The sequence below is a fragment of the Choloepus didactylus genome, chromosome 12 (assembly GCF_015220235.1).
Source record: "Choloepus didactylus isolate mChoDid1 chromosome 12, mChoDid1.pri, whole genome shotgun sequence".
Taxonomy (NCBI): Eukaryota; Metazoa; Chordata; class Mammalia; order Pilosa; family Megalonychidae; genus Choloepus; species Choloepus didactylus.
Genome location: NC_051318.1, coordinates 95,868,716 through 95,891,693, shown reverse-complemented (window position 1 = coordinate 95,891,693; position 22,978 = coordinate 95,868,716).

Below are 22,978 nucleotides of genomic sequence, written 5' to 3'. Positions count from 1 at the left end.
TTTAACACACAGTTTTCAAAGGAGCTACGTCCACAGGCTCAAAAAAAAAAAAAAAAAAAAAAAAAAAAAAAAAGGCCAAATGAGCTTTTAAAAATGGTAAATCATCTACAAGTATATTTTTTTATGCCAAAAGAAAAAAGAACAGAGAAGAGTATTTTCATGGCCATCCTTATGATGATGATATGACGTTCATTGGGGACGTCCGTGCACACACAGTTCCGTTCCCTGAGGGAGTGGCTGGGATGCTAACCTGCTCCACTCAGCTTAAGAGAGTGTCTAGCACCATCTCCAGCCCACGCTGTGAGCACTTTTTCTTTTTGCATTAAAAATATTTTTTCAGTGAGATGTAACTCACACAACATAAGATGCATCTTTTTAAAGTACACAATGTAGTGGTTTTGGGTACATTTTGGGTCTTGCAGCCATGAACACTATCCAATTCCAGAACATTTTTATCATCCCCTAAAGAAACCCTGTGCCCATGAGCAGTCACTCCCCACACCTCCTTCCCCCCAGTGCCTGGCAACCACTTAGCTACTCTCTGCCTTTTTGTGCCTAGTCTAGACATTCCATAGAAATGAAATCACACGATATGGCCTTGTGTGTTTGACTTGTGTTAATAGGCACAGTTTTTTCAAGTTTGTCTTAAGTATCAGTACTTCAGTCCTTTTAATTGCCAAGTAATATACCATTGTATAGATAGACCATATTTTATTTATCCATTCATCAGTTGATGGACATTTGGGTTGTTTCCACCTTTTAGTTATTATGAATAATGCTGCTATGAACATTCGTATACAAGTTTTTATGTGAGCATATGTTTTCAATCCCCTTGGATGGATACATAGGAGTAGAATTGCTGGATCATAGGATAACTCTATGTTGAACATTTGGAGGAACTACCAAACCATATTTCACAGCAGCTGAACAATTTTGAATTTAAATTTAAGACCTAAAATGAAGGATCAATATTTTGTGCTGCCTTGACACCTGGGGAAAACCAAGAGGGCTTTGAATGGCCTAACTGCAAGCTTGCCTGCCCACTGTGCTCCGGGGACAAATTCTCCTAGCTGAACACCCCTCCTTATCAGGGGGCCTAGTATGTTTCCTGCTTGCCCCTGACTCGTGGGTGTTGGTTCCCCGCCAGCCCATAGACTCCCCCAAACGAGCCAGTCACATCCTACCATGGGAAGCGGGGGGCACCCCAGCCTCTTTTTGCTACAAAGCCTGCTTCCCACAGCCCCCGTTGTTCCCTCTGCTCCTGGGAGCAGCATCCCCCTGCCCACAGCCTCCCTACCCCGTGGTCCTGCATGGCGTGCTGTGTTCCACTCCCCTGGGCTGTGAGTCTATCCTATGCGATCAATAAACTGCTGCCAATCTCATCCGTCCAGGGCTGGTTGTCGAGTGTTTGGCCATGCCCAGAACCGTAGGATGGGACTCCCTTCATCACCACCGGTGCGAAGAGGAGGTGATTTAAACCACATTTCCTGGTGATGTAGCACAACAGTGCGAATGTAACTAATGCCACTGAATTGTATACTTGAAAGCGGGAAATATGTCGTGCATATGTCACCACAGTAAAAATTTAGAAAGTTAAATTATAACCCACACATACACACACGCAACATTGCCGCCAGCAGTGTATGAGGGTTCCAATGTCTCATCCGCACTTGTGATTGTCTGATCTTTTGTGATGACAGCCTTCCTGGTGGGCATGAAGTGGCATCTCACTGTGGTTACCAGCACTTTTAACACAACATTCTCACACACGTTAGACCTGCAATTTGTAGTTGACAGTCTTGTGTCTCCTTGGTCACGGTCTTTTGGAGAAGCTCAGCTGCCCACTCCTGGAACTGATATTTATTAGCATCTGCTGAGTGCAGGCACATCCACATGCTGGGAGCACAATGGAGAACAAGGCAGATCCGACAGACCCTCAGGAGATTACATGCAGTAAAGACAACAAAGACACCGAAAAAGGATGAAGAAAATGGCTGCACATTGTCAAACTGCAACGAGCCTGGCTGGGGGTGGGAACGCAGGTGAGGTGGAGAATAAGGTGACTTGGAAAGCTGCTCCACGGAGGTGGTTTTAAACCAAGACCTAAAGGAAGCGGAGAAATCAAGCATGCAAAGAGCAGGGAGACGAACCTTCCACGCAGTGACACTTGACCTCAGCGTCACCTTCCATCAAGCTGGATTTCCCTTCCTTTAACACCTGCCACAGATGTCAGTGAACAACAAAAGGGGAATCAGCTTCTACTCTGGCAGAACTGGGCTGTGGCTTCAAGTGACGGGGGCCACTCCCTTTACATTCAGAAGTTAATCAGCTGGGCTCCAAAGAAGGAGCTTTTTGTTCACTTTCTGAGCTGATTTCTAAGGAAATGAATTTTTAAAAAAGGGGCAAATCTCAAAAATTGCAGAGCAAATGGTTGAGGCTTCAAAGATTCCTCTAGTCATTTCCTTGAAAGTCTAAAATTAAAGATGGTATTTGAGAGATAGGGGTCCAACCTATTTTGATAAAAGGACAACCTGTTCTCACAGTGAGGAGTCCCCCCAAATCCACATTCATCCTTGCCCTAGGTGGGGAGGGGGCTGATTCTCACTCAAGCCGTTGGTGCCATTTTCCTAGATCCGGGATCATCTGACGCATTGATCTCGACGTATTGGCGTTACTCTATTCTGATAAAATAAAATATTAGACGGGATATTGTTTACTTGAGCTTATTTGAGCTTATTTGAGCAGTTAGCAATTCCTGAATCCGGGCAGCATCCAAACCGCACGTGAAAAGGAGCTCCAGCAAGACAAAGAAGAGGGGATGGTTATATGGAGTGAATGCAGAAACCTAAAGTAAAAATATTTTATCAATTACTGTAAAATTCCTTTTTTCTTGTTAGGAATTTGGTGACCTTAGGGATAGGTCTGACACCTAGTGGGCTTTGGGCTTCCCTACATTCGATTTATTCTTAGACGATCTGTTGGTTTCCATTTGTTGTATTTGTCAATTCTATGGAGGTTCCATAGCTCAAGGAAAACAAAACCAAATGTAGTCCTGCCAACACCTTTTCTCTCTTCCATGCAGCTCAGATTTGAATGTGTAGGATTACCCGTGACCAGTAGTGACCAACATGCCAAGACCTGCTGATCTCTCCTTGGCAGTCTTTGTAGATGTCCGTCTCCCTTGGGTGAGGGGTCTACAGTGAGCTTCCATGACCACCAAAGTGGAGAGGATGATTTGCCTTTCTGGTGCATCTATAGAGCAAAAATACATGTTTTCCCTTTGGTCCTCTGCTCTACGGTTTTCCTTGCTCTCTCTCTCTCTCTCTCTCTCTCTTTTTCTTGCTAGGGAAGTATAAAATGCTGTGTATTGTTCCTCCCTAATTAGAGTTGGTTCCTTTTGTGCTCTCCTCTTTAGTTGGAGCCTGGCTCTGTTTGTCCTCTTCCCCAAGCGAGAGGCTTGACTGATTCCAGCAACTCAACTTTCATATGTAAATTTATTCACCAGCCAGGTTATATCAGCTTCAGAAAATGGCTTTGTTAGCCCTAAAGCCGGAGGAACTTGAAGTTTGAAAATACTTGCGTGAATAATTTGAATTATTCTGGCACGGAATTTAGGAATCCAGATGGAGCATAGGGAATAAATTCTCTAGTTGGATGTTAACTCTTTCCAAGGCCATAATAAAGCCAAAACAGAGGTCACGAGATCTCTTTTACTATCCCTGGAATAAAAATAATAATTGGCAAGTATTTAGCACTTACTGTGTGCCCGACCCTGTTCTGAGATTCTCTATAGATTTACCCTTTTAACCTTCACACAGCTCCATGGGCCAGACACTATTACTGCTATTTTCAGATGAGAAAACAGAGCCATGAAGAGTGTCCCCACCAGGTCGCCCTGGGGCATGGCCCAGGCTGGGTCCTGGCTAAGCATCTCGTAGTTCCTTTCGTTCTTTCCAAGCCTTCCTAACCATGCTCCGACCCCCCAATGCTTTCCAACAGATTCCCCATCTGCTTAAGCTAGCTAAAGCTGTTTCCCTTTTCTTTAGGAATTAAAACCTTTATCTGGCATAGTTCTCTATATTTTGAATAATTGACCTTGCTTGCTGTCATAAGCATTCTTCACCTGGAATTTGTTTTGCTCACCTGTGTTCTCACTGCCCTCTCTTCAGAAACAGAGCAATAACGCTTTTCCGTCTTTATTACACTCAAACCGAATCTGGGACTGCAAACGGCCTTGGCCCTCACAGGCTGCCCAAGGGAAATCATTTCCATCATTCTAGTTGCTTTTATTTTGGGGTGTGACAAGGTATGTGTATGAGGCTTGGATAGTCTGTATCATAATATTCAGCCTTAAATCAAATGTCTAACTGCTGTGCCTTACAGCAGTGTATGTGTCCTGAAAATGAAGAGAAGAATGAACCAGATTTATTCCAGTGGAATTCTCACAGAGGTTTGTATCTTTGAGTGCGGCCAAGTTTTATATCCCAGTCAGCCTTAGAGGCGTGACTCTGGCACACTACAGTTAGGGCAGATCTTCCCAGTTATTTCAACATCCAGACCTCTTTGCTTAATTCTCACCCCCTAATCCATTGCCCCTTAGTCCCCAGTTTTAAAATATTTTACTACAAAGCTATGCTAATTAATTAACAAATTTATGTTTAAAAGGAACCAGGTGCCCTGAGCAAATCTCTTAATTTCCTGGAGTCTCTGTTTCATCCTTTATGAGAAGAGAATAATATGACCTTACAGGGTGATTTAGATTTAGCAGGGTTCTAAATCCTGTCCACCACTGGGGGGTCAGAAATTGCCAAGTGTGTTTGGAGACCACTACATGTTTTATTTGCAAGGGAGCTTGACAAGCCTCCTCAGATAAAACTTCCCTGAGATCTAGACGAGACAAACTTGCCTGGTCACAAAAACTTAGTCTTGGGGAAGGAGGAGTAATTTCTAACACAGTGTGGTGTCTGTTCCCTGACTTCGCCTTTGATACCTAAGTCTGATGCAGTGATAGGGGTGAAGGGAGGGATGGAGAGCAGGTGGAGCTTAGTATGAATTAAAAAAAAAATGCACTGAAAACTTGAAGATATTGGGGAATGAACAGTGCTGTTAGGTGTCCCTTTAATGGAACACAGGGATAGACCCGTTCCGCATCTCTTTGCCAAAATCCACCGCACAGCTGGGTACCCTGAAGACTACAAGGCCCACCAGCTATTCCAGAAGGAAAGTGGGGAGGTAGTGGGTTTCCAGTGGAAGAGCAATCAAGTCCAAGGCGATGGTAGTAGCCTGCAGACAGAGAGAGAATAGAGAGATAGAGATAGAGATAGATAGATAGATAGATAGATAGATAGATAGATAGAGAGAGAGAGAGAGAGAGAGATGAAGCCAGGAGACATGGCAGGGAGCTTATGAGACATGAACATCTGTGAGACACGCCCGGGGGACCCCCAGAAGGTTTTGGGGGAACTTGACTCAGGACTGTGGTCCTGCATTTACAGATGGGAGCAGGGCTCAGTGAAACTTAGGTCACGTAAAGATGAGGAGCAATGTGGGGAAAACACAGCACAGTTCCTGCCACACAGTTAGCAATCAACTTGTAGAAGCCATTGGTCCATGGAAATAGTGAACAACCAAACTCTTACTTGTTTCATGAGATGACTGATGTTTTAATTATCTTGTGAAGCCCAATTGGGTGTTACTGTTTGTGACGGTTTGAATGTATTATGTCCCCCAAACGTCATTATCTTTGATGTAATCTTGTGTGGGCAGATGTTATCAGTGTTGATTAGATTGTAATTCTTTGAGTGTTTCATGGAGATGTGCCCACCCAACTGTGGGTGATGACTCTGATTGGATAATTTCCATGGAGGTATTACCCCACCCATTCAGGGTGAGTCTAAATTAAATCACTGGAGCCATATAAATGAGCTGACAAACAGAGGGAACTCAGTGCAGCTGAGAGTGACATTTTGAAGAGGAGCCACAGCCAAGAGGGACACTTTGAAGAACGCACAGGAGCTGAGAAGAGAGGAGCTGAAACTTACAGAGACATTTTGGAAACAGCCTTTGAAAGCAGCCTTTTGCTCGAGAGAACCTAATAGAGGACAAATGCCCCAAGAGCAACTGAGAGTGACATTTTGGAGAGAAGCTGAAGCCTAGAGAGGAATGGCCTGGGAGAAAAACATTTTGAGACCAGAACTCTGGAGCAGATGTCCCCCACGTACCTTCCCAGCTAACAGAGGTTTTCTGGATGACATTGGCCATCCTTCAGTGAAGGTACCCCCTTACCTTGGACACTTTATGGCCTTAAGACTGTAACTTTGTAATCAAATGAACCCCCTTTATAAAAGCCAACCCATTTCTGGTGTTTTGCATTCCAGCAGCATTAGCAAACTAAAACACTGTTTCCGTTAACTTTTTAGAAATATTGAAGACAGCTCCAGGGCTCTTAATTCTTCCTTTATGGGCTGCTGGGGGATAGCGATCCAAAGACTAAAGCCCACTGAAGGCTCTGAAGGGAAAAGTGGAGCCTCCTTCACATCTGCTGCTGCAGGTCGACCAGAAACCCCTGGAGAACGCCAATCCCATGCATGATGGGGCAGCCTGGGCCACCCAAACTTTTGGAAGGATTGCTTTTTTTGCTTAGTGGTGGAGCCAGAGACCCTGTGAGGCCTTAAAGATCTTGGGGTAAATAAAAAAGCCTAAGAACTTCTGATTTAGGGACATGAAATTGAGAAAGGAAAATAGATTGAATGTTGGAACAATATTTGTGAGCAGTAAGTGCTGTTCTCAGGCTCCCAGAAAAGACTGGAATGCCACAATTTGAAACACTCAGCACTCGACTGATCAAAAAATGTGAGGGTGTATTAAAGGAAATAGTCCTGCTGGGAAAAGTGAGATAACCTATAACTTCCCTTCCATATCTAATTTCTATAATCATGGTAATTTTTTTTGCCTTAGTGGTTAGACAAACTTCCCTATACACACACAATCAAGGTTTTGGTCCTCAAAATGAACAAGATTGGTGGTTTAAACTGCTGTTAAGGACACTGTAAGAGAAGCCTATGTGCTTTGATGGATAAATCTCAGGAGATTTGGCAGCAATGTTAGAGGTAAGGAGGTTTAGAGGGGAGAAAGAGATGAGAAAGGACAGAGCTGGAAACAGTGGGTTCAGTCAATATTGGCAAGACAATTCTTTTCACAGCTTGATGGATAGAGGTCATTACTTTATTTTTACCCCACCCAATGCCCTTTTTTGTCTCATTCCTCAACATGCAACTCAGTTTTTAAAAATGAAAGTACCCATTTCCATTGGAATCAAGAATTATTGGGGAGGCGGGGCAAGATGGCAGACTGGTGAGCTGTAAGTTTTAGTTACTCCTCCAGGAAAGTAGGTAAAAAGCCAGGAACTGCGTGGACTGGACACCACAGAGCAATCTGTCTTTGGGCATACTTCATACAACACTCATGAAAATGTCGAACTGCTGAGATCAGCGAAATCTGTAAGTTTTTGCGGCCAGGGGACCCGCGCCCCTCCCTGCCAGGCTCAGTCCCGGGGGAGGAGGGGCTGCCAGCTCCGGGAAGGAGAAGGGAGAACTGCAGTGGTAGCCCTTATCGGAAACTCATTCTACTGATCCAAACTCCAACCATAGATAGACTGAGACCAGACACCAGAGAATCTGTGAGCAGCCAGCCCAGCAGAGAGGAGACAGGCATAGAAAAAAAAAATAACACGAAAAACTCCAAAATAAAAGCAGAGGATTTTTGGAGTTCTGGTGAACACAGAAAGGGGAAGGGCGGAGCTCAGGCCTTGAGGCGCATATGCAAATCCCGAAGAAAAGCTGATCTCTCTGCCCTGTGGACCTTTCCTTAATGGCCCTGGTTGCTTTGTCTATTAGCATTTCAATAACCCATTAGATCTCTGAGGAGGGCCCTTTTTTTTTTTTTTTTTTTTTTTTTTTTAATCCTTTTTTCTTTTTCTAAAACAATTACTCTAAGAAGCCCAATACAGAAAGCTTCAAAGAATTGCAATTTGGGCACGTCAAGTCAAGAGCAGAACTAAGAGAGCTCTGAGACAAAAGGCAATAATCCAATGGCTGAGAAAATTCACTAAACACCACAACTTCGCAAGAAAAGGGGGGTGTCCGCTCACAGCCACCATCCTGGTGGACAGGAAACACTCCTGCCCATCGCCAGCCCCATAGCCCAGAGCTGCCCCAGACAACCCAGTGTGACGGAAGTGCTTCAAATAACAGGCACACACCACAAAACTGGGCGTGGACATTAGCCTTCCCTGCAACCTCAGCTGATTGTCCCAGAGCTGGGAAGGTGGAGCAGTGTGAATTAACAAAGCCCCATTCAGCCATCATTTGAGCAGACTGGGAGCCTCCCTACACAGCCCAGCAGCCCAGAACTGCCCTGGGGGGATGGCACTCACCTGTGACATAGCACAGTCATCCCTCAACAGAGGACCCGGGGTGCACGGCCTGGAAGAGGGGCCCACTTGCAAGTCTCAGGAGCCATACGCCAATACCAAAGACTTGTGGGTCAGTGGCAGAGACAAACTGTGGCAGGACTGAACTGAAAGATTAGACTATTGCAGCAGCTTTAAAACTCTAGGATCATCAGGGAGATTTGATTGTTAGGGCCACCCCCCCTCCCCAACTGCCCAGAAACACGCCCCATATACAGGGCAGGCAACACCAACTACACACGCAAGCTTGGTACACCAATTGGACCCCACAAGACTCACTCCCCCACTCACCAAAAAAAAGGCTAAGCAGGGGAGAACTGGCTTGTGGAGAACAGGTGGCTCGTGGACGCCACCTGCTGGTTATTTAGAGAAAGTGTACTCCACGAAGCTGTAGATCTGATAAATTAGAGATAAGGACTTCAATAGGTCTACAAACCCTAAAAGAACCCTATCAAGTTCAGCAAATGCCACGAGGCCAAAAACAACAGAAAATTATAAAGCATATGAAAAAACCAGACGATATGGATAACCCAAGCCCAAGCACCCAAATCAAAAGACCAGAAGAGACACAGCACCTAGAGCAGCTACTCAAAGAACTAAAGATGAACAATGAGACCATAGTACGGGATATGAAGGAAATCAAGAAGACTCTAGAAGAGCATAAAGAAGACATTGCAAGACTAAATAAAAAAATGGATGATCTTATGGAAATTAAAGAAACTGTTGACCAAATTAAAAAGATTCTGGACACTCATAGTACAAGACTAGAGGAAGTTGAACAACGAATCAGTGACCTGGAAGATGACAGAATGGAAAATGAAAGCATAAAAGAAAGAATGGGGAAAAAATTGAAAAAATCGAAATGGACCTCAGGGATATGATAGATAATATGAAACGTCCAAATATAAGACTCATTGGTGTCCCAGAAGGGGAAGAAAAGGGTAAAGGTCTAGGAAGAGTATTCAAAGAAATTGTTGGGGAAAACTTCCCAAATCTTCTAAACAACATAAATACACAAATCATAAATGCTCAGCGAACTCCAAATAGAATAAATCCAAATAAACCCACTCCGAGACATATACTGATCACACTACCAAACACAGAAGAGAAGGAGCAAGTTCTGAAAGCAGCAAGAGAAAAGCAATTCACCACATACAAAGGAAACAGCATAAGACTAAGTAGTGACTACTCAGCAGCCACCATGGAGGCAAGAAGGCAGTGGCACGATATATTTAAAATTCTGAGTGAGAAAAATTTCCAGCCAAGAATACTTTATCCAGCAAAGCTCTCCTTCAAATTTGAGGGAGAGCTTAAATTTTTCACAGACAAACAAATGCTGAGATAATTTGCTAACAAGAGACCTGCCCTACTGGAGATACTCAAGGGAGCCCTACAGACAGAGAAACAAAGACAGGACAGAGAGACTTGGAGAAAGGTTCAGTACTAAAGAGACTCGGTATGGGTACAATAAAGGATATTAATAGAGAGAGGGAAAAATATGGCAAACATAAACCAAAGGATAAGATGGCCGATTCAAGAAATGCCTTGACGGTTTTAACGTTGAATGTAAATGGATTAAACTCCCCAATTAAAAGATATAGATTCGCAGAATGGATCAAAAAAAATGAACCATCAATATGTTGCATACAAGAGACTCATCTTAGACACAGGGACACAAAGAAACTGAAAGTGAAAGGATGGAAAAAAATATTTCATGCAAGCCACAGCCAAAAGAAAGCAGGTGTAGCAATATTAATCTCAGATAAAATAGACTTCAAATGCAGGGATGTTTTGAGAGACAAAGAAGGCCACTACATACTAATAAAAGGGGCAATTCAGCAAGAAGAAATAACAATCGTAAATGTCTATGCACCCAATCAAGGTGCCACAAAATACATGAGAGAAACACTGGCAAAACTAAAGGAAGCAATTGATGTTTCCACAATAATTGTGGGAGACTTCAACACATCACTCTCTCCTATAGATAGATCAACCAGACAGAAGACCAATAAGGAAATTGAAAACCTAAACAATCTGATAAATGAATTAGATTTAACAGACATCTACAGGACATTACATCCCAAATCACCAGGATACACATACTTTTCTAGTGCTCACGGAACTTTCTCCAGAATAGATCATATGCTGGGACATAAAACAAGCCTCAATAAATTTAAAAAGATTGAAATTATTCAAAGCACATTCTCTGACCACAATGGAATACAATTAGAAGTCAATAACCATCAGAGACTTAGAAAATTCACAAATACCTGGAGGTTAAACAACACACTCCTAAACAATCACTGGGTTAAAGAAGGAATAGCAAGAGAAATTGCTAAATATATAGAGACGAATGAAAATGAGAACACAACATACCGAAACCTATGGGATGCAGCAAAAGCAGTGCTAAGGGGGAAATTTATAGCACTAAACGCATATATTAAAAAGGAAGAAAGAGCCAAAATCAAAGAACTAATGGATCAACTGAAGAAGCTAGAAAATGAACAGCAAACCAATCCTAAACCAAGTAGAAGAAAAGAAATAACAAGGATTAAAGCAGAAATAAATGACATAGAGAACAAAAGAACAATAGAGAGGATAAATATCACCAAAAGTTGGTTCTTTGAGAAGATCAACAAGATTGACAAGCCCCTAGCTAGACTGACAAAATCAAAAAGAGAGAAGACCCATATAAACAAAATAATGAATGAAAAAGGTGACATAAATGCAGATCCTAAAGAAATTAAAAAAATTATAACAGGATATTATGAACAACTGTATGGCAACAAACTGGATAATGTAGAAGAAATGGACAATTTCCTGGAAACATATGAACAACCTAGACTGACCAGAGAAGAAATAGAAGACCTCAACCAACCCATCACAAGCAAAGAGATCCAATCAGTCATCAAAAATCTTCCCACAAATAAATGCCCAGGGCCAGATGGCTTCACAGGGGAATTCTACGAAACTTTCCAGAAAGAACTGACACCAATCTTACTCAAACTCTTTCAAAACATTGAAAAAAATGGAACACTACCTAACTCATTTTATGAAGCTAACATCAATCTAATACCAAAACCAGGCAAAGATGCTACAAAAAAGGAAAACTACCGGCCAATCTCCCTAATGAATAGAGATGCAAAAATCCTCAACAAAATACTTGCAAATCGAATCCAAAGACACATTAAAAAAATCATACACCATGACCAAGTGGGGTTCATTCCAGGCATGCAAGGATGGTTCAACATAAGAAAAACAATCAATGTATTACAACACATTAACAAGTCAAAAGGGAAAAATCAATTGATCATCTCAATAGATGCTGAAAAAGCATTTGACAAAATCCAACATCCCTTTTTGATAAAAACACTTCAAAAGGTAGGAATTGAAGGAAACTTCCTCAACATGATAAAGAGCATATATGAAAAACCCACAGCCAGCATAGTACTCAATGGTGAGAGACTGAAAGCCTTCCCTCTAAGATCAGGAACAAGACAAGGATGCCCGCTGTCACCACTGTTATTCAACATTGTGCTGGAAGTGCTAGCCAGGGCAATCCGGCAAGACAAAGAAATAAAAGGCATCCAAATTGGAAAAGAAGAAGTAAAACTGTCATTGTTTGCAGATGATATGATCTTATATCTAGAAAACCCTGAGAGATCAACGATACAGCTACTAGAGCTAATAAACAAATTTAGCAAAGTAGCGGGATACAAGATTAATGCACATAAGTCAGTAATGTTTCTATATGCTAGAAATGAACAAACTGAAGAGACACTCAAGAAAAAGATACCATTTTCAATAGCAACTAAAAAAATCAAGTATCTAGGAATAAACTTAACCAAAGATGTAAAAGACCTATACAAAGAAAACTACATAACTCTACTAAAAGAAATAGAAGGGGACCTTAAAAGATGGAAAAATATTCCATGTTCATGGATAGGAAGGCTAAATGTCATTAAGATGTCAATTCTACCCAAACTCATCTACAGATTCAATGCAATCCCAATCAAAATTCCAACAACCTACTTTGCAGACTTGGAAAAGCTAGTTATCAAATTTATTTGGAAAGGGAAGATGCCTCGAATTGCTAAAGACACTCTAAAAAAGAAAAACGAAGTGGGAGGACTTACACTCCCTGACTTTGAAGCTTATTATAAAGCCCCAGTTGTCAAAACAGCATGGTACTGGCACAAAGATAGACATATAGATCAATGGAATCGAATTGAGAATTCAGAGATAGACCCTCAGATCTATGGCCAACTGATCTTTGATAAGGCCCCCAAAGTCACTGAACTGAGCCATAATGGTCTTTTCAACAAATGGGGCTGGGAGAGTTGGATATCCATATCCAAAAGAATGAAAGAGGACCCCTACCTCACCCCCTACACAAAAATTAACTCAAAATGGACCAAAGATCTCAATATAAAAGAAAGTACCATAAAACTCCTAGAAGATAATGTAGGAATACATCTTCAAGACCTTGTATTAGGCGGCCACTTCCTAGACTTTACACCCAAAGCACAAGCAACAAAAGAGAAAATAGATAAATGGGAACTCCTCAAGCTTAGAAGTTTCTGCACCTCAAAGGAATTTCTCAAAAAGGTAAAGAGGCAGCCAACTCAATGGGAAAAAATTTTTGGAAACCATGTATCTGACAAAAGACTGATATCTTGCATATACAAAGAAATCCTACAACTCAATGACAATAGTACAGACAGCCCAATTATAAAATGGGCAAAAGATATGAAAAGACAGCTCTCTGAAGAGGAAATACAAATGGCCAAGAAACACATGAAAAAATGTTCAGCTTCACTAGCTATTAGAGAGATGCAAATTAAGACCACAATGAGATACCATCTAACACCGGTTAGAATGGCTGCCATTAAACAAACAGGAAACTACAAATGCTGGAGGGGATGTGGAGAAATTGGAAGTCTTATTCATTGTTGGTGGGACTGTATAATGGTTCAGCCACTCTGGAAGTCAGTCTGGCAGTTCCTTAGAAAACTAGATATAGAGTTACCATTCGATCCAGCGATTGCACTTCTCGGTATATACCCGGAAGATCGGAAAGCAGTGACACGAACAGATATCTGCACGCCAATGTTCATAGCGGCATTATTTACAATTGCCAAGAGATGGAAACAACCCAAATGTCCTTCAACAGATGAGTGGATAAATAAAATGTGGTATATACACACGATGGAATACTTCGCGGCAGTAAGAAGGAACGATCTGGTGAAACATATGACAACATGGATGAACCTTGAAGACATAATGCTGAGCAAAATAAGCCAGGCACAAAAAGAGAAATATTATATGCTACCACTAATGTGAACTTTGAAAAATGTAAAACAAATGGTTTATAATGTAGAATGTAGGGGAACTAGCAGTAGAGAGCAATTAAGGAAGGAGGAACAATAATCCAAGAAGAACAGATAAGCTATTTAACGTTCTGGGGATGCCCAGAAATGACTATGGTCTGTTAATTTCTGATGGATATAGTAGGAACAAGTTCACAGAAATGTTGCTATATTAGGTAACTTTCTTGGGGTAAAGTAGGAACATGTTGGAAGTTAAGCAGTTATCTTAGGTTAGTTGTCTTTTTCTTACCCCCTTGTTATGGTCTCTTTGAAATGTTCTTTTATTGTATGTTTGTTTTCTTTTTAACTTTTTTTTCATACAGTTGATTTAAAAAAGAAGGGAAAGTTAAAAAAAAAAAAAAGAAAAGAAAAACAAGGAAAAAAAAAAAAGATGTAGTGCCCCCTTGAGGAGCCTGTGGAGAATGCAGGGGTATTCGCCTACCCCACCTCCATGGTTGCTAACATGACCACAGACATAGGGGACTAGTGGTTTGATGGGTTGAGCCCTCTACCATAAGTTTTACCCTTGGGAAGACGGTTGCTGCAAAGGAGAGGCTAGGCCTCCCTATATTTGTGCCTAAGAGTCTCCTCCTGAATGCCTCTTTGTTGCTCAGATGTGGCCCTCTCTCTCTGGCTAAGCCAACTTGAAAGGTGAAATCACTGCCCTCCCCCCTACGTGGGATCAGACACCCAGGGGAGTGAATCTCCCTGGCAACGTGGAATATGACTCCCGGGGAGGAATGTAGACCCGACATCGTGGGATGGAGAACATCTTCTTGACCAAAAGGGGGATGTGAAAGGAAATGAAATAAGCTTCAGTGGCAGAGAGATTCCTAAACGAGCCGAGAGATCACTCTGGTGGGCACTCTTACGCACACTTTAGACAACCCTTTTTAGGTTCTAAAGAATTGGGGTAGCTGGTGGTGGATACCTGAAACTATCAAACTACAACCCAGAACCCATGAATCTCGAAGACAGTTGTATAAAAATGTAGCTTATGAGGGGTGACAATGGGATTGGGAAAGCCATAAGGACCAAACTCCACTTTGTCTAGTTTATGGATGGATGTGTAGAAAAGTAGGGGAAGGAAACAAACAGACAAAGGTACCCAGTGTTCTTTTTTACTTCAATTGCTCTTTTTCACTCTAATTATTATTCTTGTTATTTTTGTGTGTGTGCTAATGAAGGTGTCAGGGATTGATTTAGGTGATGAATGTACAACTATGTAATGGTACTGTAAACAATCGAAAGTACAATTTGTTTTGTATGACTGCGTGGTATGTGAATATATCTCAATAAAATGATGATAAAAAAAAAAGAATTATTGGACATTTCTTTCTTTAATGCCTTCATTCTATTTTACATTTGGGAAAGTAGATATCCCATTTTTGGATTGTCAAGTTTTTTCAACTCCATAATTGCTTTTTGTTTTGTTTTGTTTTGTTTTGTTTTGCCAAAGTACCTGCAGTAAGAGTGATAATAGCATTTGATTTGAATTTATTATGTGCCAGACATTGCACTAAATACTTTATATACATTATTTAATGTAATGCTCATAACAATCTCACAAATATATTATTATGGTCATTTTACAGAAGAGGCAGCTGAGCCTTTTGATGAGGTAGAATGCTTTCAGCTTCAAGTAACAGAAAACCCAATTCAAAATGACTGCAGTGTTATAAAAAGGCAGTGCCTCACATTATTGGAAAAGTCCAGAACTTGGGTGGGGACCAGGCATGGTTCAGCCAAGGCTCGCACTCCGTATCTCCGAGAGTCTCTTGGCCTTGTCCTCCTCCATGTGTTAGACTCATCCTAAAGCTGGTGTAAAGATTGAGTCAGCAATTGCAGATTTCATGGCCACACAGAACAATATCCAGTATCTTTTCCTGTGGCACTCTAGAGTGAGGAAGCTTTCCCAGAATCCCTCAACAATCTTTCCTTCCCCTCTCCTTGACCTGAGTTTTTATCACATGCCCATTTATGAACCAACACCTGTGTCTAGTTGAACACTTGTGCTGATTGGCTTAGGCCTAGATTTCTGAACCAATCTCCAGCTAGGAACATGGAATTACTCTTAGGCCAGTTAGAGCTGGTTGCATAGAGCTGAGTTCAGTGATCTGAAATGCTCTTGGCAAACAGAAGGACAATATGAGTGGAAACTGGAGACTCAGGCTCTGGTCTTCGTTCTGTGCCCTTGGGTGGGTCACTCAGCCAATCTCAGTTTCATTTCCTCATCTTTCAAATGATGACATCCATCCACTTGATGATCTCTAGATACCTTCTAGCTCTCAGCACCCATGGTCTGATCACTCCCCTCAGGTTCCTCCCCTCATCTAGTTCCCCCTGTTACCTTCTGATCAATGTTAAAGCATCACCTTCACTCTTTACTCTATTGCCACCCATTCCTCAAAGTCATGGCAGCAGAACTGCACCCCCACCCCACCCCCGACTGCTACAGACAGAATAAATCTCCTTTTCTGGATGATTACAATCCCAGGTAATAAGTTATCAAGTTATCTCACAATAGGGTAACACTTATCTCAAAGTTATCAAGTGTTGCATTACAATACATTAATTCTGTTTATTTATTTCACACATATATATTGAGCACCTGCTATGAACCAGGCAATGTTCTTGGCACTGGAGAAGCATGGTGATGACACAAAGAGAGCTCCTGTCCTCGTGGAGCTTACTTTCTACTAGATCAACCCATGAACAGATAAGTATATGAATAAACAAATCAGTCAACAAACCTATAACATGGTATCAAGACTGAAAGGTGGTATGAAGGAAAATAAAGCAGAGTAAGGGGTAGGAAGTTCATGTGGAAATGCTGGGTGCACTGGGGGACCCTTCCGAGGTGGCACAAGAGATATGATGGGAATAAGTGGAGGCCTGACCACTTGAACACATAGGGGAAAGGTATTCCGGATAGAAATAAAAGCAAGTGCAAAGGCCAAGAGCCAGAAACAGCCTTGGTGCATCTGAAGAAATGAAAGGTGTCTAGGACACACCATGGAGTGATAGGGAGGCCATGGATGAGGTCAGGAAGAGGGTCATAGGTCAGATCACAAAGGGTCTTGTGGGCCTTGGTAAGGACTTTGAGTTTTGTTCCAAGTGTGTTGGATATTTGTTGTTGCTGTCATTGCAGTGAACATCTATTAAGCTCTTACTAAGTGCCAGACAACTGTTCTAAAAGCTTTATACATGTTATCTTCCCAGCTACATTGCAGACCCCTGCAACAATAAAGGCTTTTGTAATCAGAAAGATCTGGGTTTGAAACCTATCCCTACCACTTTCTAGCTGTGTGACCTTGGGCAAGTTGCTGAATATCTCTGTGCCTCCATTTCCTTATCTGTAAAATGAGGGTGAAAATAACTGTTTTGTAGTGTTGTTGCAAGATAGGTGAGATGATGTTTGTTAAGCACCTAGCAACATGCTTTACAATTAATAGGTGCTCAGTTTTAGTTCCCTTCTCCTTCCCCTTTGTCTTCCTGTCCTCACGATCAGTGATAGGTCTTATTCATTTTTGTATCTCCTTTTTATCTAGCTCAGTTCCCTATAGATAGCAATTACCTGTGAAGTTCATTTGGATGTATGAACCAGTGAATGAATGACTTTCCTTACAGTACCATTGTAACCAGGGGTCAGGCTATGCTGGGAGATGAGGTATTGCTGGCCGACGTTGGGATCGAGGCTGTGGGGCTGGTGCAGGGAAAGAAGGTATTCTAGAAGGTAGGAATGACTCCAAACAAAGGCAAGGCATACTCCAGGACCTGCGTGTGGGCCAGTTTGCTCGGGTTATAAGGGAGCTACATCACAGATAGCCTTGAGTTCCAAAGACAGTCTGTTTGTTCTTCATTAGACAATAGAAACCCACTAAGAGTTTTTGAGTAGTAAAGAGTCATACAACCTGTAGCTTGATTATTCTTGCTGATATATAGCTTGGTAAATGTTCTTTAGTCATTTCATGCCTCTATCCTCTGCTAAATAGTAAAGTTTCTTATCAAGAACAGGGATTATGCATTCCTTAACTAATTCATTAAGCAAATATTTATTGAACCCTACTATGTGCTAGGCATTGTATATATTTCTTAAACCCTACTATGTGCTAGGCATTGTCCAAGAATATGGTGGTAAACAAACTAACAAATTCCCTGTCTTTTTGGAATTTACCTAACAGTGGAGGAAGACAAACAACACATGCATTAACAGTGAACACTATAATTTTATATCAAGACCATTAAAAAACAGGGTACTAAAAGGTGAGGACATACCTGTAGACTGCTATTTTAGCTAGGGTGGTCAGGAACGTCTTCTCTGAGGAGGTGACACGGAAGTGATGAGAAAGAGGCAGCCATGTGAAAATCCAGGGAAAGGCTTCCAGGCAGAGAGGCCCTGTGTTAGGAACGAGCTGGAAGTTTTCAAGGGCCAGAAATAATCCAGTGTGGATGGAAGATAGGACAACAAGAGGAAAGTTGAAGGAGCTAGACTTGGTGCATAAGCACAGGGTAGCTTATGTAGAGCCATAAAGGACTTTGGATTTGATTCTAATCATAATGTCAGCTAACCGTAATGTAACTTGAAGCATAATGTTTGGAGGTTTTATACCGGGAAGTGATATGATTAGATTTATGCAATAACAGGATTACTCTGGCTGTCATTGGAGAATGGATTGGAGGGGTAAGAGTGGCAACGGGGAGACTAGTCCAGAAGCAGATGCAAGAACCCGATTAAGAGATGGTGGTATCTTAGCAGTGGAGATGGAGAGAAGGGGTCAGATTTGGGCTACATTTGAGAGGTTGAGCTTACAGGGTGTGCTGATGAATTGTATATGGGGTCTAGTTAGGATTAGGTTTGGCTGCACTGAAAGAGGATTGAAGTTTCTTTTTCTCTTAAGTCGAAGTCAGTGTAGGAGGTCCAGGGATGGTGAAGTGCACGGTGCCAGTTACCAACTTATTGCCTTTTACCTCCAAATCCATCCTTTCTTGGTCTGCTTTGTGATACTGAAGCTGGACTCTGTAAATGTTTCTCCTTTGCCAGTTGGTGCAATGTTAGACTTGTCAGTAGAGGGAGCTGGAGGGACACTGCAAAGGGAAAGAGCTTCTGTTCTTGGTTAAGGTGCTTTTTCTTTTCCTCTTGCTCCTACAGGGTAACTCAGTGCTGTGTGTATGGGCCACCCAGTGGCTTTCAAGCTCCAGTCTTGACCCACAGTTCCCTGTCCACGAGCCTTGGTCCATCCATTGTGTGAGGTAGCCCAGTGAACTTCTCTGCCTCCTGTGGTCAGGCTCTCTCCAATGAGTTCTCTCTCCTTCTTTCAAGTTAGTTCTTCTTGCTCAACCCTAGGGCATTCCTTAGAGTTCTCTTTTATCCCATCTTAGAGCCCAATCTCCTATAGTTAATAATTCTTTATTTTAAACTTTGCCTATTCAAATTCTGTCTCCTTACTGGACCCTGAGTAATATACATACTAACAGCTCACTATTACTTCATCACAGGGTGTGATCCTCGTCCTCATGGCCCAAAGTAGCACCTGCTTTCCATGCATCAAGATGGATAGAAGGAGGAATGTGGAAGAGACAAAAATGGTCCTTTGACACTTCTGCTTGCATGCAATTGACCAGAACCAAGTCACAATCCATGGTTAGCTGCAAGGGAAGCTGATAAATGTGGTCTTTATTTTGGGGAAACATGTGCCCAAGAAAAATTCTGTTACAATGGAAGAAGGGGAAAATGAACACTGGGGACAAACAGAAGTCCCTTCTATATGAGTTAGAAGTAAAATCAAGGAATCAAGGATAAGTGTCAGAATTTTGCCTGGGCAAAAAATATAGATGGTGATGCTATTTACTATGATGGATAAGACTAGGGGTTGAGTAGGTTTGAGAGTAAGGGGTAGAAGTGGAAAGAATCAAAGGTCCTGTTTTCCCATATTGAAACTAATATTCTCATGAGAAATTTAAGCTAACTCACAGACCACAGAAAAATGGGAACTTAGGGGGGATTTATCAGCATACAGATGACATTTAAAGTTCTATGATTGAATGAGATTACCTAGGGAAAGAGTATAAAAGGAGAAGAAAGCAGCGGAGACAGCCTGAGTCTCCAATATTTAGAGGTCAGGTAAAGGAAGGGATTAGATTTATGCAATAACAGGATAAGGAGGCTAAGAGGAAGCAGCCACTGATATTTCATGGTATTGGGGGTGTTTAATGTTATATAAAATATCTTTATGCAGAGATGCATACTGAAATATTTATGGACAGAATTAAATGATGTCTGGGATTTGCTTCAAAATAATTTGGAAAGGGGATGTGGGTGGGGGGGAGTTGAAGAAACAAGGTTGGTCATGAGTTGAAGCTGCATCATGGAAACCTGGGAGTCCACTAGGGTAAGTGTGTCTACTTTTGTATGTATTTAAAACTTTCCATAATAAAAAAGTTAATAAGAAGGAGTAGCTAGCGAAATAGCATGAAAACCAGGATGTTTTTATGTCGTAAAACTAGTGAAGAATGTGTTTCATGAAAGAGGCAGTAGTTAACATCCTGTACTGCTGAGGGCGAAAAAGATGAGAACTGAGAACTGACCACTGCGTTTGACAAAATATCTGTCACTGGTGATCTTGTTAAGAGTCCTTCAGCGGATTGATAAAGGATGAAGCCTGTTTGGAAAACATTGTGTAAAGAATGGGGGACTTGGGGAGTAGAAAGATGAAAATGGATAACTTTGACTTTTGCTCTAAAGGAGACTGATAAATGGGGCAGTAGCTGGCTATGGATCAAAAGATTTTTTTAAAAAAAGATGGGTCATATTAAGACACATTGATATGCTAACTGGAGTGACCCAGCAAGGAATCAATTGATGTCATGGGAGCCAGACTTTGAGTAGGGGAGAGATGGTTGGATGGAGAGCACAAGGAGTGGGACGGACCTTAGAGAGGAGCAGGAAACTTTCTTCCTCTGTATCAGGTGAGAAGGCAAAACAAACAGTCCACACACAGATTTCTGGGTTTGTTGGCAGGAAGATGATGTAGCTCTCATCTGATTAGATTTATTTTTCTCGGTGAAGTATGAAATGAGGTCAGCAGCTCAAAATGTGTAAGGAAGCTTCTGAGAGGTTCGAGAAGGGAGGACAAGGCTCCAAATAGTCTCCTTGGAGAAAAGAAACTGAATTTACCAGAGAAATACAGTGTCTGCTTGGGAACTGTCATACATTTAAGGTGAAAAATAAGCAGTAGGGTTATTTGATTTTCTTCATCTAGTTTTGGCTGCTGGCGTGCATGCATGAGGTCGGCAGGCAGTTGGATTTAATCAGGGTTGTTGTTTTCTCAAGTGAGTTCAATGATTGGAGAAGGAAGACCGGGGGTCAGCGATGTTTGTCAGAGGGTCGTTAGGGTACTGGTCGTGGATTCTAAGCTAGGGAAGGAGAGAATGGAGAGAGTGGTTCTGTAGAAACAGAAGTAAGAGCAGTTTTTAAATGATCTCCCTTCCCCCTGGGTCTGTCTAGAACACTGCCATTTGTGGGAGCTTCGTATACTTTAATGGAGTAATCGGAGGCCCATGGGGAGACACATTCAAATCAATTCAATATGACCAACATTTACTGACCACCTACTGTGTTTAGAATGGGAAGCTAGGTGCTAAGACTACTTGGGAAATTTATGATCTAGTTGCAAAGAGGGCATAAAGCATGCATAAAAATGTCAGGCAGCTTCTCTTAAGTGCCAAAGAGTAAATAGTTAATTTTTTCTACTCTTAGTAGTGAAGGGAATTCCTTGAGGGATTTATTTGAAAATATAGTCTTAGGAAGACTTGCTTTAATGCAGTGTGAAATTGAGACCAAGAAAGCGACAAATCAGAAAATTGCAAACTCAGAGAACTGGATTGTTTGGTAATTGTTCCCATCCCAATCCCTGCCCCCACCACAATTCAAAAACTCTGTAACTCTGTATTACCTAGACAGAGCAGTCATCTACCTCATCTTTCCCCTCATGCAAACCCTTCCCATTAAAAAAAAAATGAAGCTATGTCATAGTCTGCATTTCTCCAAACCTTCCCAAAACCCTGCTTAGAAGGTAATTTGGTGGTTTGGAGCTGTCTGTGCCACAGAAAAACATGCTTTTAAAGTGAATCCATTTCTGTGGGTGTGAACCCACCGTAAGTAGGACTTTGGATGAGGTTACTTCGTTAAGGTGTGGCCCACCTTAATCAGGATGGGTCTTAGTCTTATTATTGGAGTCCTTTATAAGAGAATGAAATTCAGGTACAGAGAGAGAAAGCTGTGGGAAGCAAGAAGTTGAAGGTCAGTGGAACCCAGAGAGAAGAAAGAGGCCCAGAGAGGCTGCCACGTGCATCACCATGTGACAGAGGAGCCCAGGGTCAAGGATCGCTGGCAGCCAGTTCCAGAATTCCAGTCTTTGGGAAGAAAACATCGCCTTGATGATGACGATTTGGACTTCTAGCCTCAGAACCGTGAACCAATACATTCCCACGATTTAAGCCAACCCATTGCACGGTATTTGCTTGATTAAAGCAAAACTAATTTGCTTTAGTTTCCAAGGAAACTAAAACAGCAATCACTGCCAGTTGTCTAAACTCACCCATTTCCTTTGTGGAACTTTCACATCCTACCCAGATCATAATCTGTGTGTATGTGTCTTATCCCAACTACTAGACTTTCAGCTCCTTACTAGTAGGCTGTTTGTAACTTATCTTTTTATCCACCTCTGTACTTGGCACAGTGTGCTCCATCTTGTCAGGCCCTGTGCTAAACATTTCTGCCATCAACTCACTTAACCTCCCAACAGCTCCACTTTGTGCCTACATTATCGTGATTGCGATTTCACAGTGAGCAAGGAGGCTCAGAGCGGGTAAGCCATTTGCACACGTCCAGTAGCTGGCAGTCAAGTCAGAGCCAGGCCGCTCCCAGCCTCAGGCCCATGGGACCTCCCAGCAGACTGCCTGGATTTTCTTCTGTGATTCCATCTGCCGAGGACCCTCTGCCTGGGGAGTCTCTCCCAGACTCAGTTCATGCCCTACTGCCTCTAGGATGCCTTTTCTGAGGTCCTTTCCTTCTGGAAGAGCTGACCAAAGCCTACCAAGAGAGCAGTGTGGCATGGAAATCCACCCTCTGCTCCAC